The 19,968-nt window shown below is 46.5% G+C and overlaps 1 long non-coding RNA gene across 1 annotated transcript; it reads right to left on the reverse strand.

The window, feature by feature from the left end:
* Positions 1 to 5,866: 5,866 nt before the first annotated feature.
* On the reverse strand, positions 5,867 to 18,053 carry LOC139835011 (uncharacterized). Its single transcript, XR_011750689.1, has 4 exons — positions 17,919 to 18,053; positions 15,171 to 15,211; positions 6,527 to 6,647; positions 5,867 to 5,943 (listed from the first exon to the last, which is right to left on the reverse strand). It is a non-coding gene; the product is annotated as an uncharacterized lncRNA (long non-coding RNA).
* Between the last annotated feature and the right edge of the window lie 1,915 nt (positions 18,054 to 19,968).

Here is a 19,968-nt window from a genome sequence, read left to right on the forward strand (position 1 = left end):
TTGATTGAAGGGAAGTGAGCCTTGCAGGTGGCTAAGACCAGGGAGGCGACTCCGCGAGCGGAAGATTTCTGCCAATCCTTGATGAACTCCGGCACTTGCTCCATTAGCTTGGTCATCGTGTCGATCACTGAAGTTTTGGCCCTCTTCAAAGATAGGGTCTTGGCGATTCCGCGACAGGCTTCAAATAGCGCGTCGATGGAAATCCGCGCTTCGTCATATGCCTCCGTCCTCTTAAGGTTCGACTCTTTTGTCCACTCGAAGCCAAGGCTCGCTGTGGAAGAAGGGGGTTCAGTTCCATTGCGGAGAGAATAGCATATGAAGTAGTCGGAGCAACAACAAGGAAAGACGTTTACGGAAGATAAGCTTGTCAATGGCCTCCGCCTCCGCTTCTTGAACTTTGTTTTTCGCCACCAAGGAAGTCACACGACTCTGGCTCTTCTTCAGTTTATCATTCAGGTCCGCCAGGTCGCGGGCATGTTTCTCGAAGAGCTCCTTCCTCGCCTCATTCTCCTTGTCGGAGGATTCTTTGATGAAGGTCTTGAGGGACTCGTTCTCCGCTTCAAGCACCTTAACTTTGGCGGACAGATCATCGAACGCGGAGTGCTTGGCAGTTTCTTCTGTAGGCGGAAAGTTGCACATATTATGCATCATGAACAGGTATATCAGCATAAAAAATCAAAACTCGGATATCGTACCCCGGAGGCGGGTCTCGAGATGCTGGATAGCCTTTTGGCTGTTTTCCGCGTTCTGGCGCAGCCCTTCAATTTCCGTGATCTGCTCCAGCACATGAACGCGCAGATCTTCGTGCAATTTCCGCGTGGTCTGAGAAGCAGAGAGGAGTTAATCAGATATTTAAAATCTTGGGGGCTGGCGAGGAATTCAAAGTCTTGAAGGTATAAAAAATTTAAATTTCCGCCTAAGGTACATATTGGAGAAAGCATCGGCTAACACATGTTACACGGAAATGTCTGACCCAATGCTTGGGGGCTAGTGTTACCTGGCGCACCTCCTTGTGCTTGGCGAAAAACACTTTCAGACGGTCCTCTAGATCGGTGAGCTCTTGCATCTCCTCGTCCGCCTTCCCCCACACCGTGTTCAACATGGCGGAAACTTCCGCGCGGCGTTCCGCGAGGGAGCGCTTTTGCAGAGACGGAGTTGGTTGAGGGTTGGCCTGAACCGTGTTGGAGGCATGGATGAGCTGTACCTTCTGCTCATACTCTTCCTCTGTGGGCTCCGCGAAAGTGGCGCTTGGTTGATCAGGCGGAGGAGCAGACGAGGAGGCGCCCTTGGTGGAATCGCCGTGGTCGATGGGATCTTCAGGAAGGTCATCGAGGTTGATGACATCCTTGGGATCCGGCTTGGAGGCAGATGAGGCCTTGGGTGGGACCTCCACCTCAGGTGTAACAGGGACTGAAGCCGGAGACGGCTTGACCTTCTTCTTCAAGACCCTTGGAGATTTGGGGGGCTGGCTTCCGGAACTTCAGTAAAAGAAAAAAGCATAGCAACTAAGTAAGGGTTTGCTTGTGAAAACAGAAGAACTTGGATCTCGGAAACAGACACTTACCCGGAAGGCTTGAAGAAGTGCTGGATGTCGGGCTGCCCCTTGTTGCTGGTGTCGATCAGCTTGAGGCGCCTCTTTTCCGCCTCCGCTTTCCGAGTAGCCGCAGTGCTAGGCACTTCGCGGGCGCGTTTCGCGGTGGGGCTGGAGGGAGCAGGCCTCTTCCTCTTAGAAGGGCGCGGAGCGTCGTGAGCTTCCGCCTCTGATGCAGCTTCCGGATCCGTGTTGCCGGTGGTAGGGACCCGGACGAGAGTTCCGAGTTCGCTTTCTTCGAGGGCCTCGAGCTAAGGCACAGAGTTAACACTTAGACAAAAAAAAGTTTGAATGCAAAGAAAAACAATGGACTAAGTCAAGACGACGTACCGCGGTTCCAGAGCCATTCGTGTGGATATCTTTGTTACACACGTGAACATGAAGTTCACGCGGAATTTTGATGAGGAGCCGGATCCTCTTGTCGATGGCGTCGGCGAAAAGATTATCCTTTGTGGCGCGCATTGGGTCCTCGCGCCCCGTGTACTGGAACATCAAGCGGTCCCTCTGTTGGAGCGTTTGGATCCGCTTGGTGAACCAGGAAAGGGTCAAGTCCTTCCCTGTCAGCCCCTCCTCCGTTAGTTTGCAGATCCGCCTAACGGCGCGTGTGAGCTGGGGCGACTCGGAGAGGTGGGGGCAGTGCGTCCATGCCGGAATCTCGGTGGCGGGGCAGTTCTTGAACGGCGGCAATCTCCTTTTGCTCGCCGGGTCGGAGACGTCCTTCAAGTAGAAGAAACCCCCAGACCAATACCGCGCGGATTCGTGGCGGTCGGTGTGGGGGTAGACGCGGCCCGGGCGGATCATAAAGGTGATGGATCCGCACGTCGCTAGCTCGGTGGACTGCCGGATCCTCTCCTTCTTGATGGAAAAGTAATATTGGAACAAAGAGAGGTCGGGAGTTACCCGGAGATAGCCCTCGCAGAGGGTGACGTGATTGCTAATTGCAAGCACGCTGTTCGGAGAAATGTTGTGGGGCTGGAGCCCATAAACCTTCATGATCTCCAGGAAGAAGTCTGAAGGCGGAAATGAGAAGCCTCGCTCTACTAGTGCTTTCGTCAGCACCATCTCGTTGTCTTGGGGGGCTGGAGCTAATGCATTCGGAACTGTCCTCCAGCTTCCGGGTTGCAGGAAGCCTTCCCCCTCCAAGTTCTTCAGCTCGGTCTCGGTGGTGGTGCAGGGCCACCACTTTCCTTTGGATTCCGAATCCCGCTGGCGGGCTTTGGATTTTTTGGCAGCCATTTCTTCCGCCTTCTTCTCTGCTTGTTCCACCTCAGAGGTTTTCTCCGGGATGGCTGAGGTGCCTTCGGTGTCCTTGCCGGAGTCCTTGGTGGAATCCAGCCGGACTGGGATGAAGGGAGGCGGAGCGGAGGTGAGTGGAGTTGCCATGATCAGCTCGGTGGTTGGAGGCGGAGTCGTGGAAGACATCTGAAGACAGAAATATCGCGGAAGAACAAGTCTTAGTCGGATCCACGTTTTCGTCCTAAGGATCATCCCTACCAGCTACGGCGGAAGCTTGAAGTTCGGAGAACTTACCGTAATGGGCTCCGCAGTGGTCGGAGTCGCCGGCGACGAGGTTTTCGTACGGTGGCTCGCCGGAGTTAAGAACACGATGAACACCACGGTGGTGAAATCGCTCCGGTGATGCTCCGGCGAGTTTTCCGGCGGGTTCCGGCACGGCGGAGGAAGAGCTCGCGGGCGGCGCTGCGTAGAGAGGTGAGAAAGGGGGTGAATGAGGAATTAAGGTTGACGGTGGATATTTATAGGCCGGAGGGACGAGATTCATGCTCCGCATCCTGTGGTCGGAACGCAAGCGTCGCACCATTGGATGCGTGACACGTGTCCCAACCCTAAACGGTAAAAATGGCTAAGGATAAGTTACCGCGCAAATCGCGCGAAAATGGCGCCAGAATTGGCAGAACCGTTTGAGTCTTTTAAGATTCCGGGTATTCGCGTGAAGATAAGCAGTTCTCGTTCGCAAGCATGGAAGTAACCCGGAGACGTGTTTTGAACCGTCGATGGATGAAATCCCGCGGGATGGGAACATTTTTCCGACTAAAGGTTGGAAAGGAAGAAAATGTGAAGTTGGAGTTCTTCAAGTTTCTCCGCGTTACCAACATTGCCGGAGATCATGGTGGACTAGCAAGGCGGAAACAGCAGGCGAAACTCGGAGAACTCTGGGGGCTACTGTTGTGGGTATACTTCATGGGTGTACCATCGACAGTGCCTAGATCCGGTAAGCCCGGGTGGCCCATAGATGGTGATGTGGCATGTGGCCCATCGGGCGGCCCAGTTGCTGTTGATCCTGACGGATGAAGTACGGCCCAGGAACAGGGAGCCGGATCCGACCGACCTTGAGGAGGTACCCGGATCCACGAAGGCCCGTTAAGGAATCCGGATCCGGTACGACGAAGAGAGGAAGGCGGATCCTTGACGTGCACGGCAAGACATTGTACCGTAGTTAGGTAACCTGTATCCGGGTAGGACTCTCCATGTAAACCATAGATCCGTGCGCCTTTATAAGCCGGATCCTGGGAGCCCTAGAGGCAGAACCTCAACTCATTGTAACATCGCGAAAGCGCCCAGATAATTCCAGACAAGCAGCAGTAGGCCCTGTCATCGTGCAGGTGTTCCGAAGCTGGGTAAATCGCGTACCACCGTCCCGTGTGCACTCCGCCCTATGGCCCGTACTTCTTCTCCCCCTCGTGAGGATCCCTCCTCCGAGGCATCGTCGATTAGGCAACGACAAGTACCGATGTATGATAAAAATATGTTGTATTGGAGAAAGTCAATGCCTGAAATAACGAAGTAATGGACATGACGGCAACGAATAATTTATAATCATATTCGTAAGCTAGAAATTTAAAAGGTGGTATTTCAATAAGCATGCAGTCATAGTACCTTTAAATAAAAAGTCACGTCAACCAGATATGGAGGTGAAAGCTAAAGTAGGATTAGAAGATGCAATGCTTAGATGTAGATGTAGCATATGCAAAAATGTCAGAAAAAACTAAGCAATCAATGACATGAATCATCGAATAGTAGGGTTTCTTCATGAATGTCACAATAGATTTATCCTGGATTTAGTTTTCTCTTCAAATAACATCAAAGTATATAGTTACCTATTGTCAAAATTTTGATGCCTAAACAAACATAGTTTGATTATTTAAGAGCTCTTTAAACGCGGGCGTGCTAGTTCAAGAAGACAAGAGAGAAGGGTGTGACCTGGACTTAAGCATCAGCCCTGTAGTTCCTTTACAAAAGTTAAAAATCCATGTTCATCTGTTGTGTGTCAAGAGATGTGAACTTGTTTGCAGCCAGAAACAACATCATAAGACGATGAAGGATGAAGACAATGACCTAGTAGGGCTCTTGTAGCTAAACATCGATGCTCATCCGTCGTTTGTCAAGATACTTCTATGTTTATGTTGCCGTCTTAATTTTCACAGTGCTAATGCTAATGAACTCCTCCTAGTAAAACACCAAATTTCCAGTGGACCTCTGTAAGTAAATGCGACAATGGATTGGGCATCACAAGTATAATCAAACTAATGGAATATATACCGGGAGAGAACATATTACTATCTGAGCCATAGGATGACAGGAATGCAGAAAATACACAATTTCTGTTAAAAAAAGAAAATACAAAAATAATATCTCGCAATTTTTAGTACCAGCAGAGAAATTCAAATTATCATCAGAGACTAACTATGCAATTGATTTTGGTGATTATTTTACCAAAATTTGATTCCGCTTTAAGGCATGGGAAAATTAATATATTTTTGCATTCAGAAATGGCCAAATAATATACAGTTACGCGCTTAAAGGTGCTTCCGTGCTGCGTAGCATAAAGAAATACGTGCACACAAAAATCCTAGAGATGGATACCTATAGCTAATCCTAAAATACATTAATATTTATGGCTTCCATGTATATAGGCTAACAACCTAAGCAGATGTATGTGGTGCCTAATAGATGCTATAGAAGAAAGAGGAATGATCTATTACCTGCAACCAAAAGGACCGACAAAACAGAAGATAAAAGCAGTACACAGAACTACAAAGCAAGAAAGTAAGAGATTAATAACTAAATAAATATCCAAACCAAATCATCCATGATTTCATAGTAAGAGAGAAAACCTTTCCAGGAAACCACAAGCATTGTGGTTCCGCACGAACCTGTACGAAGAACAAGCACACATCAGAAAAGACTAAAAAACACCGCCTGGGATCAAGAACAATACAACCTCGGAGAAAAGGGGATGGAGAAAATGTATCTAGAACCAACCTCGACCAGCCAAGCACCGGTTCAGGCGTCACCCATCCAAACCACGCAGCAGCGCACCAGTTCCCTTGCACCTGAGAAGAAATGGATGGTCAAGTGATTTAGATCAAGATAATATTAAAAGGAATATTTCGGAGCTCGCTATTAGTATAAAGGCAACCTTCCTTTTACTCACTAAAGCTCCTAATGGATTTCAGTGAAGACATGTTTTCGCCTCCTTGCCAGATTGCACACATGAGATCCGGTTCATTATTCTAGGAACTATTTTTGCATTAATATAAAGTGATGTACCGCACACTTTAACACAAAGTTGACCACACATCACAATCCTAGAGTGATCAAAGCAAATAACTTTATCTAATTAACTGCCTTGATACGAAGTAATTATTAGATACTCTTAATTTTGCTTGATATGATCTATCCAGAAACAATGGACACATATTACCTCAACATGGATTAAGTACTGCCCAGACCATCCATAATTGTAGCCCAAGCAAATATAAATTTGTGCATACAAAAGGAAAATAGCGTAGCCTCAAAGAAGTGGCAACCCACATGGCAACACACACAGATAACGTGTATAACTGCAGGCTAGTACATAGTAACAGGGAAAAAAAACACCCATGGAACCACTTCAAAACCATCTATGTTTGTCACCTGATGATGATAATCTGGCCATACCCGTTACTGCACTTTGTTGGCCAAGCCTTGATCAGTCACAGCATACACACTTTTTTTTCCTAAACCTTCTCTGTCCTTTGTAGCCTAGATGAAATTCCTGGAAACAAAAGCTAAATCCTTGTTAATGAGAAGGGACAAAACATGCACATCTGAAATCAATGATAAGAGTATTTTTTTTTTCGAAATGGGGCATAGCCCAGCCTCTGCATCAGATTGATGCACACGGCTTTCATTTATTTAAAGCAGTTGTAGTTCAAAAGTTTTACATCACTGATCCGATAGGGTTGAGACATGTATCAACCAACGGAAGAAAAGGAAGCAAACAAAGCTATCCATTCTGAATTCTACTAGTGTGTCGCCACCCAGTAGCCTGGAAAAAGAAATCCTGAGTAACCGTCAGCATACGGTTGCATCCAGTATCCATAATCTCCCGCTGATCTTCCGGGAGGAGGAACGCCCATTGTTGTATCCAGAAAGCCGCCCGTCGTATAACCTGCAAAAAATTTGTTCCCTTTTGTCTGTTAAAAATAAGATCATTCCGACTTTTCCATATCGACCAACATGCAGCAGATATGCCAATCCTTATCCTGTTCTTATCCAGCTTTTTAACTCCATTTAGCCAATTTCCAAACATATTTGTAATATTAGCAGGAGGAGGTATATTAAATGTGCAAAATATGATACGCCAAATGATTCTAGCAAAAGGGCAAGTTAAGAATAAGTGATGAATAGTTTCTGATTCATTACAGAAACAACATTTCTGACAACCCTTCCATTTACGTTTCGCCAAATTATCCTTTGTGAGCAACACTTTACTATTTAGGAACCACATAAAAAATTTAATTTTTAGTGGAATCTTCAACTTCCACAAGTATTTTCGTAGAAACGGAGTGTGGCCATTCATTAGATCAAGGTACAATGATTTGACAGAATAGATGCCGGACTCATTAAGTTTCCAAACAAATTTATCCGGTGAATTCGTCAACTGTACCGTCATTAGTCGTTGACACAGATTTATCCATTGATTCCATTTATAATCATTAAACGCCCTTCTAAACCCGATATTTAGTGGATTTTGTGCCAACACAGTGGACACTCTAACATTCGTTGTTTGTACTATATTATATAAGGCTGGATACTGCTGCGCTAAGGTCGTGTCGCCAAGCCAGACATCTTCCCAAAATCGAATGTCTTCTCCATTTCCCAATTTAAAAGCTCCTCTTTTAAAAAAATCATCTTTCACATGCATTAGACCTTTCCAAAATGGTGAGTCAGAGGGTTTAGCTTCCACCTGTGCTAAGGTCTGATTCTTTATGTATTTATTAGTAATAAGTTGTTGCCACATTCCTTCCTCAGTAAGAATTTTAAACAACCATTTACTCAGCAGGCACTTATTTTTTAGTTCCAAAACTTCAATTCCCAACCCTCCTTGGTCTTTAGGTCGACACACCATATTCCACCTTGTGAGCCTATACTTTTTCTTTGTCTCATCCGTTTGCCAAAAAAAGCTGGATCGAAAAAAATCTAGCCGTTTTCTGACCCCTACAGGAATCTCTAAAAACGACAGCATAAACATTGGTAGACTCGTTAGGACCGAATTAATTAAAGTTAACCTGTCTCCGTACGAAAGTAATTTACTACGCCAAGTGCCTAGTTTTGCTCCAAATCGGCTCTCAATCGGGTTCCATTCTAAATTTCTGAGTTTTCTAAAGTGTACTGGTATGCCCAAATATTTAATTGGCAAGGTTCCAACCTCGCAACCAAAAATCTGTCTGTATTGTATTTCCATGTCTTTAGCCTTTCCAAAGCAAAAAATTTCACTCTTATGAAAGTTAATTTTTAGACCAGACAATTGTTCAAACATAGATAAAATAAGTTTCATATTAATTGCTTTGTGGATGTCATGTTCCAAAAACAGTATCGTATCATCAGCATACTGGAGTATCGATACCCCCCCATCAACTAAATGGGGAATGAGGCTCCCAACTTGGCCGTCCTCTCTAGCCCGTGCAATCAGTATCGCAAGTACATCTGCAACAATATTAAAAAGAATCGGAGAGAAAGGATCACCTTGCCTCAATCCTTTTTTTGTTTGAAAATTGTGCCCAATATCGTCATTAACTTTGATACCCACACTACCCCCTTGGACAAATTTTTTGATCAGATCACACCATTTAGGGTCAAAGCCTTTCATCCTTAGCACTTGCTGTAAAAATGGCCACTTAACTTTATCGTATGCCTTTTCAAAATCAATTTTAAAAAGAACCCCATCTAATTTTTTCCGATGCATTTCATGAATAGTTTCGTGTAGGACTACCACACCCTCAAGTATGTGGCGCCCTGGCATAAAGGCTGTCTGTGTTGGTCGAATTATTTTCTGAATAATCTTAGAAATGCGAATTGTAGCTACCTTAGTAAAAAATTTGAAGCTGACATTTAATAAGCAAATAGGTCTGTATTGTTGAATTTGAGTAGCATTTTCCTTCTTGGGCAGTAGTGTAATGACCCCAAAGTTCAACTTATATAGGAGCAAATCTCCACTATGCAATTGAGTGAACAAAGCCATTAAATCGTTTTTAATAATAGTCCAGCAGTTCTGATAAAATTCAGCGGGAAAACCATCCGGGCCAGGGGCCTTATTATGCTCCATTTGGGAGATAGCCTCAAAGACTTCCTCCTCCGTAAAAGGGGCCGAAAGAATGGTATTTTCTTCAGGTGTTAATTGGGGGATATCCAACACATGATTCTCCATCATAGAGAATGAATTATTTTCAGGTTCCCCAAACAGCTTTTTATAATATTCAGTAATGTAAACCTTTAAATTATCGTTGCCCACTATCGTTCCTTCATCTTGCTCTAATTGGAAAATCTTTTTCTTTCTATGTTTGCCATTTGCAACAAGATGAAAATATTTCGTGTTAGAACCACCTTCCTGTATGTATTTAACTTTGGCCCGTTGTGCCCATTTTTGTTCTTCTTCACGTCTTAGCTTATTAAGGCTAGCATGAGCAATTTTCAAGATATTTTGTTCCGAAATAGACAATTGTTGAGTCTCGGCTTTAATATCCAAGCAATCAATAATACTTAGAAGCCTCTCCCTTTCCTTTCTATATTTGCCACTTAAGTTTTTTGCCCAGCCTCGTAAAAATCTGCGTAGATGTCTAATTCGTTTTTGCCATGTTTCAATGGGTGAGCGTTCGGGTGGGATTGCTGCCCATTCAGCAGCAACCATTGCATGAAACCCTTCAACATCAAACCAGGACAGTTCAAAAGAAAATCTAGCAGTATTCCCTCTATGTGCATGTTGGCCCGAATCAATTAGAAGTGGTGTATGGTCTGATCCCGCTCTAGTAAGTGCCCTCACAGTGACAAGGGGAAATTTTTGTTCCCACTCAACACTAGCCAAAACCCTATCCAATTTTTCATAAGTTGGATTTGTTCTTCTACTGGCCCAAGTAAATTGTCTCCCAGAGAGTACAATCTCCCTCAAATTTAAATTCTCAATAATAGCGTTAAACACAAAAGGCCATCGGGATTAAAATTGTCATTACTTTTGTCTTCTCGTCTACGTAAGATATTAAAATCGCCCGCTAACAACATCGGTAGACTCTCATCCTCACACGTCCGCACTAACTCAGATAGAAAGGCAGACTTATAGGCATCCTGTGCTGCCCCATACACAGGGATGAGAATCCACTCAAAACCATCTAATCTAGATCGTAGATAAAGTTTGACACAAAAATCTCCATTATCTACTTTTTTAACCAGCAAGGTTTGAGCATTAATACCGACTAAGATTCCTCCCGAACGGCCATGAGGTGGTAAACAAAACCACATAAAATCATTTCCCGCCGCTAACCCCGATAAAAAGTTCACCGTAAAGTTTGATCTTCCAGTCTCTAAAAGAGCAATAAAATCAAGTCTGTGTTCTTTAACCGCCTCAGTAACAAAAAGGTGTTTCCCTGGATCTCTAAACCCTTCGCAATTCCAAGTCATACCCCGTAAACCCTCCATCAAGACTGTTTTTTATTAATTCTTTTAATTCTGAGCCTGTCACTTCTCCTAACATATGTCTTATCATAAGACTTTTTTTTCCGTTTTGGCTTAGCTACCGAATGGGAAATCAGACTGTCTATGTGTTCATCTAAATTTTCATCAGAAAAATCATCTAAATCCTCACATAGATCAGAAGCACGACTAACGACAATGCATGACGGTAAAGTAGCTTCCTCCTCTAGTGTCTTATCATTTTTTAGGAAGGTTAAGACTCGTTTCTTTTCATTTTCTTTGATTAATTGTGCAGCAGCCCGTTCAGATTTTGAGTTACTTCCCATAGAAATTCCAAGTGTCTTAGCTCTACTAATAATATCGTCATCAGAGAAAGCACAAAAGGATGGTTGAGTATCCAAAGTAGTACCTTGAGTATGCAGGTTATTGCGCTGTTGGACAATCATCATTGCCCTCTCCAATTGAGTGGCGTCCGCATTTGGTTGAGCCCTGAGACGGTCACTTGATCTCAGCCCCACCTCCGCATTAGGAAGAGTACCACCAAATTTGATCACCTCATCCAGGCTAGGCTTTCCCTTTATAGGCTCAGCAACAATCTTATTCAAATATGTTATGTTAGAAACAGGTGGTAAAACAACATCTTGGCTATTAAAATTTGTATCGAAATCATAATGTGCATGCGTTAATACCTCGGAGACCCCTACAGGAGTCAAAACAGTGCAAGGTGTGGCGGGTTTTGCCGCCTCGTCTATACCGCCGATCGACGTGCCCTGCATGGCCTCATGCATGCTGGGCTGGGCCGCAAGCAAGTTTTCCTGCGCATCTGGCTGGGCCGGGCTGTGCTCAGTCAGTCCGACAAAATCATCAGCGACGAAAGAAGCAGCCTGCACAATTGGTGACAGATTCTGCACATGCACCCGGTTGGTCATTTCAGCAGCAAATTCAGTCGCCAAACTCTGAGAACACTCAAAGCCTTGTAACCGATTTTCAATTTCAGCACTGAACTTTACATTCGGAGACTTCGGAACAGCAAGCAACATCTCCCCATTGAGAAAAATTTCAGAACCCGCCACACCAAATTGGAAAGGGGAAAGAGCAAGTCTCTGTCCCTGTATATCACTCGGTAAATTTGTAGTACCATTTTGTCCACTTTGTTGATCAACAGAGTTACTCTCATCAACAGAACCAGGCTGCTCAATATTGCCATTTGGACCATCATGCTCCATATCACCTTCCCCATTATTTGCTTCATTCATAACCACATCAGCAGCTCTGACAGGTTGATCACCTTCAACTTCAAACCTCATTCTGTAAAATTCATCTTGCACCCTTATATCCATCCGAGCAGGAATGAGGGAAGGGTCAAGACAAATAATATACATACGCAGCACATCATTAGCCCTTGTAAAAGTGATATCAATATCAATTGTCTTTCCAAACAAATTGCCTATAGACCACATGGCTAAATAATCATCCAGAACTGAAGTGGGTAAGTCATAAACTCTTACCCAAACCTCATGCGCCCTCCATATAGGTTCAACTGATCTTTTCCAGAAATCAAAACTCATGTAGATTTCAGAGTTAGGTACATTAAAACGGCCAAAGTGCTGCACTCTCACCAGATCCATCTTGCTAGGGAAGTTGACACGATACACATTATCCTCCACCCTTACTACATCCCATTGATAGGCTTCATCTGGTACAATCCATTGTAACTGAACAATTATCTCTGGAATAGTAAGTTCACCACCAGAAATTGTAACTCTTCCCATGCGTGTATTCTCTAGCCTTGGTCTGACATTTGTTGACATAGGAACATCCCAAAACATGAGTTCTTCATGAGCCAGGCCATACATCACCATATTGGGTTTAGGGGCGCTAAGTAAAGGACAATTGCTAGATATGTGTTCAGTACTTTGACAGCACTCACAAATTGTTGCTTTGCAATCATTCAAACAGTGTCCGGCCTGCCCACATCTAAAGCATCCAGATCCTTTTTTCTTCTTCGCCATCTGAAATTCAGCTGACTGTTGGTTCGTGGCCACATCATCCACCTATGTACTGATCCCAGCAACAGCCAAAAGGGTAGCTTCAGCTCTTTGCACCCCCTGTGTCTGACGTCCCAGCGCAGCCACCGGTTGCACAACCGAAGGAGCAGTGGACTTTTGCGCAGCCCCTTGGCTGCCATTAGATAAACCTGCCAATTGCTTCGCAAAAGCATTCGCAGCCTCTTTCACCAACAGAACTTGTTCAGCCGACAAACCTTGAACATGTGACTCGAAACTTGCTGGCCTGGCACTATCCAGCCTAGTATCACGAGCTCCAGTTCCAGTATTAGTCATCCGATATGCAAAATTCCCTTGGCCAGCATATGGGCGACGGTCTGCAGTCCGATTATACCCCTGCCCATAGTTAGATCTTCCTCTATCTCCCTCTGAGTTCCCATAACCAGCACGAAATACACCATCAAAACCTCCACCACGGTATTCTGAATCCCTATTCCCATCCCCCTGACCGGCAGTACCACTAGAACTTCCTTCAAAAAAATTATTTCCACGGCCAGGACCAAAGTTACCTCCACCGCCGTTCCACCGTCCACCACCATTGCCACGGCCAGCTCCACCATTGTAACCTCGACCTCGGTTAGGATTGAAGCCACCACCACGATTGGACATCGTGGTATGACCATAAGCCGCCGCCCTTGAGGAAACGAGAGGAGCCGGGTGGAAAGGATATGATCGAAACCCTACCAGACGGCGACACCCTCCAGTTAGTTTAACGATCCCAGAGACGTCTGATCGATCGCAGCCTCGCACAGGAGCCCATCGATCTGAAAATTTACAGCCCATATGGCCCACGATAGATTTAAGAGAAAAGGTTTTTTCAAAAACCTCCCGTTGATCCCTCGATGAACACATCGGAATTTGAAACTGGCACTGTTGACACACCGATGAACACATCGGTTTGTGGTGTGATCCGATTTGTGCCCTTGTTTTCCTTCTGCGGTGTACCAAGATCCATTCCTTTGCATCAAAATCATCCAGGAAGAAAGTTGACGGAGATAAAACCGCATCCTTCTTCGCCGGAGTAGAAGATTTAGATGGAGAAGGGGAAACAGAAATAGGATCTGAGAACATACCAAGCATGCGCGCCGATTCTCTCTGCATCCTTCTCTTCTTTTCTCTTCGCAGCACCGAACTCAAAGGCGTGAAAGGTAGATCACAGTTTACCTGCGATGAAATCAAGTAATCGGTCGGTTGCGTCACGGTTCCGTCCGGTGTAGATCTCGTCGCCGGCGTCTTGGCGCTCCCATCTTCGTCTTCGTCGTCAGATTCTGGCGCAATCGCCCAGAATCGCCCTCCCAATGATAAGAGTATGGTGAAACTATATCAAGAATGAAGATTCAATGATTCAATGTTTAAGCGCTTGGACTGGATTTGGTTCTTCAAAGCATTCTATATATCAAGAACCACAGAGCATAATGATTCATCTCTCTAGAGCAAGCTTAATGACGAATATGATAAGAGATATTATCTCGACAGGCTACAAACTGACTAATATGGGTGGTCAAATAGGAGAGTGGCATCCGCATTGAGCTAGCACTCAATTTTTCACAAACAACGCATATATTATATAAGTAAAAGCTGTTTCAGTCTATCATGGCCAACTATTGAGATCCTATGTAGCTGGCGTCTTAGTTTTCTAAGACCTTTGGTAATTGAGATATTATTCTTGATAGGCTTAATATCTGAAGAAATTTTGGAAGTGCTCCTGTAGTTATTCCCACTGTGTAGAAAGCCCCGGATGTTACAGAATTTGATGATATTCTCACCAGAGATAAATGAATATTCCAGTAGTAACTACGCCTATTAATATGCTAAATGATGGAAGAAATCTCACCAATTGAGTTGTCTGATAAGCTCAATAGACTTAGGCCTCAGAACGTGCTCAGCCTTCGGATTGCAACCAAACCAAGATTTACCAATTAAGCTGACTTTTATCATTAGGGCACACGGCAGAAACGTCGGTTACCAACTGGCTAAATTTTTGCCGATGCATAACTTTAATTGTCTTCAACTCTTCCACAATGATGTCGTGGCTTAAATCCCTGATGATTGTATTGGTTGCCTGATCAACATATGTGATAGCTTTTATGCACGCAAAATCCTCAGTTATTTAATAACTATTGGATTTTATTCCATCCATCAAGAGATACACCAGAGCACCCTCCGCTGGTAGGGTAGAGGCCGTATAGGTGTCAAACAGAACAGTGACTCGGGCATTGTTACCTTCGCATAGCTCAAGATGGTATTCAGCTTTTGAAACACCAAGCTCTTCTAGCATTAGATTTAGTAATACTCTAGAGGGGATCTTGATTATCCTTGGGTTTTCCTACATGAACGAAAACATGTGTAAATACTCCAGGTAACCCTAAGCATATTGCTGATGCAAGAATTGACAACTTAAATTGCAAAGAAAGATAACAAACCATGCACACTGGCTAGAAAATCATCAGGTTTAGCATGCCATTAAATAGAACAGGTAACAAATTCAACATATATATAGAAAATAGATAAACATGCGGGGTTCTGAAATAGGCAAAGAGATTTACCTGGAGACGGGCAGAACAACCAACCCACAACAGTAGATAGCCTGAAAACAAACAACAATGTCAAACAACATATCAGAAGGTAGACATGAAAAGACCATAAAACAATTCTCAGTGTAACTAAAACAAACAACACTGGCTTCTAAACATCATATGGAAAAGATAGAAAATATAGCAGGTATGTCTAATCTCCAAACCAAGCAATGCTATTCAGCAAATTTCATGATATCCAAAATTGTGGCATCTTAATAAACATCTGGTGGTACATCCTGCGACATGGAATTAAAGATATAATCCTTCCATCACTAATAACAAATGTCTCTCCTCTTCTCACGGGATTACTAATTCACCGGTCACTGAGAAACATTAATTATCAAGTTGGGATTCTAAGCTAATCTGCACGACCATGAGTATGCATGATAGTTTCTTGCTAACATGCTATATACCAATTTTCCAAACGAATCGAACAATAAAAAAAACTTTAACCCTGTTATGTGGCTGCTAGGGTTTGGGAGGGAGAGAGAGGGCTGCCAGGGCGCGAGAAGGCCGGGCGGGGGCCTTTTGCCCACGGCCGGGCAAGAGGGAAGGGATTTCCTTCTTAATTCTTGCTTGATTAGATTGATACATCTCCCTCTCCATATATAGAGAGGTTTACTTGACTCACAAGTAAGGCTTACTTGACCCCTAAGCAAACCATAAGACTAACGGACCCAAGCCCATGACGTACTGTAACACTACACCCCACCTGGACATGCAGCTCGTCCTCGAGCTGCAACCTAAACAAACCATGACTCGACGCAACACAACCCTAACACCTAAAAACGAGCCTTTTACATCTCGGTTTGTTTTATTACTCTCAACCGGAAATAGACTGGGACGCTTTATTGTTGACCTCTGAACATAAAGTGGACACCATCCGCCCGTCGGACGTGCACCTGTACAACCACCTGGATCCCATGGAAACCAGCGGGACAAAAGGAGCCCACGCGGCGGCTGGCGGCGGAATGCAGTGGTGCTACGCGGTGCGCTCCTGTCGGTGACACCATGCCTTCTCCCCGCCGGATGACTGTCGATGGCGCAGACTTTGAGGTCGCTGCCCGCGGGAAAAATAGCATGTCCGCCGCCCGTGGGGGAAACCGCACGCCCAAGATCCCCAATGCAGCGGACGAGATCAAGGTCCGTTGCGCAACGAACCGCAACTTGGAGGAGCTGCAACTGCATATCATGCATCTCCCGCACACGCCGACGCACTAGGAGGCTGCGCGCAGCAGGCTGCAGCCTCACCGCCGCCGACACGTGGCGGATAGCGATCCAAGCCGGAAGCGGTGACGGCGACGGAGGGAAACGGACCTGGTGGAAGGGCATCCCGGGCGGTGTCGACGTAGAGCCCGGGGCCAAGGTCGCTCCCACACCGCCGAAAGGCAGGGACGGCGTCGGTGGCGGCAACAGCCACTGTTGCGGTGTTGGTGGCGACGGCAGTTGCTGCTGCTGTTGCAGTTGCCCACCGAACGGCAGGGATAGCGTCGGTGAGGACAACAGCTGCAGCGGCGGCGTTGGTGGCGGCGGCTGTTGCTGCTGCAGCGTCCCGGTGGGAAGAAGGCGGCCGGCTGCTGGAGAAGAGGGACCCCCGGCGCCGAGGTAGGGCCCGGCCCGGAGATGGTGGACACCAGCAGCGGGGACTGCAGCAGCCCGGCGTCGGGTGGCGGCGACGACAGCAGCAGCGTCGGCTGCAGCGGCCCGGCGATTGCGGCGGAGGCCGCTTGGTGCGTCAGCTGCCACGGCAGCAGCGCCACCGGCGGCGGCGGCCCGTAGGGGCCAGCCAAGTAGAGGTGGATCTCCTGGACCGCGGTGGCGAGATCGCGGAGGGCTGCGGTGATCTCCGCCGGGGAGAGAACGGCGGGGACGTCGGAGTGCAGCGGCGGCGGGTGGGAAGAACACGGTGGAGGGTTGGACATGATCGAACCCGGGAAAGCTGATACCAAGTGTTATGTGGCTGCTAGGATTTGGGAGGGAGAGAGAGGGCTGCCAGGGCGCGAGAAGGCCGGCCGGGGGCCTTTTGCCCACGGCCGGGCAAGAGGGAAGGGATTTCCTTCTTAATTCTTGCTTGATTAGATTGATACATCTCCTCTCCATATATAGAGAGGTTTACTTGACTCACAAGTAAGGCTTACTTGACCCCTAAGCAAACCATAAGACTAACGGACCCAAGCCCATGACGTACTGTAACAAACCCTAAGGCATGCGCTCCAAGTGAGGTAAACTTTTCAGGGTACCAAGGGGAAACTCTCATTTGCAACTAGTTGCGCCCGCACCCCATTTTTTGTTGTGACACTTCTAAGTTTCCAAAAAATGCAAACTAAAATTCTAGACATACATTGTATTGTGTCTTGTGCATCTGTGAAGTTTCATCCAAAAATATATCAATATGTGACCTGTGTAAAAAAGAGAAGACGTACGTAAATAGTGTCACGTACTATTTACAGATCATTTGTTCTTTTTGTGTAGGCCACATTTTGACATATTTTTGGATGAAACTTCATAGATGCACAAGACACAACACAATGTATGTCTAGAATTTTAATTTGCATTTTTTGGAAACTTGGAAGTGTCACAGCAAAAATGGGGTGCGGGCGCAACTAGTTGCGGAATATCCCCTCTCGGGTACCAAGCCAATAACATGGGCAAGAATCCTGAAATGCTAATACAACCCGCGACCAACTACCGAGCGTTACAGAGATAGCTGATACTCACCAAGAACGCAAGCAGACATCAGACCAACGAGAGCAGCCATGGCCAACCAACGCGGCAATCCCAGCAAGGTGAGAACCTACAAATTTGGATTGCAAAGCCATTATAAACCACGTCAAGGGACAAAACGGAAGGCAAAGAAACCATGGGAAAGGCATCGACAAAAAAGGTGAATGGATACCTTTATTTTACATACACAAGCACACTTACCCAATCAGATTTTCCACTGTGCAAAGCAAGATGATGTTTTTGCAGCAGTAGCAAAGTTGGGAGAGGAGTACATCATGGGTACACTATAAATCCTAGCAAGAACAGGATATAACCGGTTAGGAAGAGATGCACACCTAAAAGGGAACACAAGATGTATACATACACAAAAGGAAACATCCATGCCCACCTTAATAGCAAAACTACGAATAGCTAGCTAGATGGAATATAGATCTTACATCCATTACTTTTATGTAGGATTTTAGTCAAACACGGTGTACGCAAAGGTAAAAATGAATCTTGCATACACTATATGAATTTTTTTGGGAGCAAAATCAAAAATGAGGAGTATGCCTCCACTCTTACCTCTGCCCGATGGAAACTCATATGCAACTCATTGTTGTACCATTCCTTTTTTTCCAAGTCCTTGCACAACCAGAGAGAGAGATAGAGAGAAAGAGAACCTGTATTATGGCAGTTGCCATTTCTTATTCTATGCCTCCTCTGTCGCCTCGCGGCTCGCCGACCGACCCTGTCCTTGCCGCTAGAGGCCCACCACAGCCCCACTGCCTTCTTCCCCGGTCCATCTCCCTCGCGGATCCACCGCGTGCTCGATGGCTTGTGGAGGTCGCTCGCGCTGCCCTCCCATGCCGTCCCTGCGGGGGCTGGTCGCGCCGCCCCCTTGCCCGTGCCGGCGGCCCCTGCCGGAGATCGGCCGCACCGCCCGTCGCCCGCGCCGGCGGTTCCAGAGAGGGACATGTGGAGGCAGAGAGGCTGGCTGCGGAGATGGAGCCGACGGCCGCCGCACGCGCAAGGAGAAGGAGGGGTGGATACGGGGATAGCCATAGGTGTGGTGATTGGGGAGAGAGGACAGACGCGGGGATTGGAGGAGAGGCGCCGCCACAGACGCCATGCACACCTTCGCCACCGCCAGCTCCAGGCGCGCGCTCGCCACCGCGGTCGCCGCCGTCGCCCATGTGTGGCACTCGCCGCCGCCATCTTCAGGCGCGCGCTCGCCGTCGACCAGGCGCTCGCTCGGCTCCGTCGCCCAGGCGCGTGCTCGGCGCCGCCGCCGCTGCCATGCTAGAGAACGAGAGGGGATTGGGGAGGAGGTGGTTGCGAGGCGATTGGGTGAGGTAGGGTTTCGGCTCCACCTTTTTCGCGCGGTGCACGCTAGCTCGCCACCCCTGAAACGAGCCGTAGAGACTGATGTGCGGACCCGCCGGACCGTAGGACCCAAACGTAGCCAGATGCGGGTAGAAAACGGCCAGTGCATGGCTTTCACTAGCGCGCTGCTGCCAAGGTCATGGACAGTAAAAATCGGACGGTCCACATGCTTTAATCTCTGTGAATGCCCCATGGAGCATCAATTATACCTTTAGATATGTATATGTGAAATTTCTGCGCTTCTACCATGTGCAAGTTCAGTTGAGCATGCTTGACTTTATTGCATCGAGATATCGATGCTTCATATTTATATTATTACTTGTACTTCTTCTCCGCGTAGAGTTTGCATAACCAGCACACGGACATGAACCCATGTTCTAAATATGCCCTCCATCCAATTCATTGCTTCAAACATTACTCACCGATCCTATACAAATATTTGCCAACTTCAGTAACGCAACCACTGAACTTATACACACCACGTCATACATTATGGTCTCACCGCTTCAAGAAAGCGGACATAAGAGTGGACGCCGACCTGTGGAGTAACCACATCTCCCATTGTAACCTATAAACTCTCTTTGATGCAACCTGTCGGTGGGAGGCTCACCAGCCGCGGTAAGGGGTTCTTTCCTCCTTGCCTCAGTGGTTGACCCATTTATGGAGAGACAACAACTTC

The sequence above is a fragment of the Lolium perenne genome, chromosome 1 (genome assembly GCF_019359855.2).
Source record: "Lolium perenne isolate Kyuss_39 chromosome 1, Kyuss_2.0, whole genome shotgun sequence".
Lineage (NCBI taxonomy): Eukaryota > Viridiplantae > Streptophyta > Magnoliopsida > Poales > Poaceae > Lolium > Lolium perenne.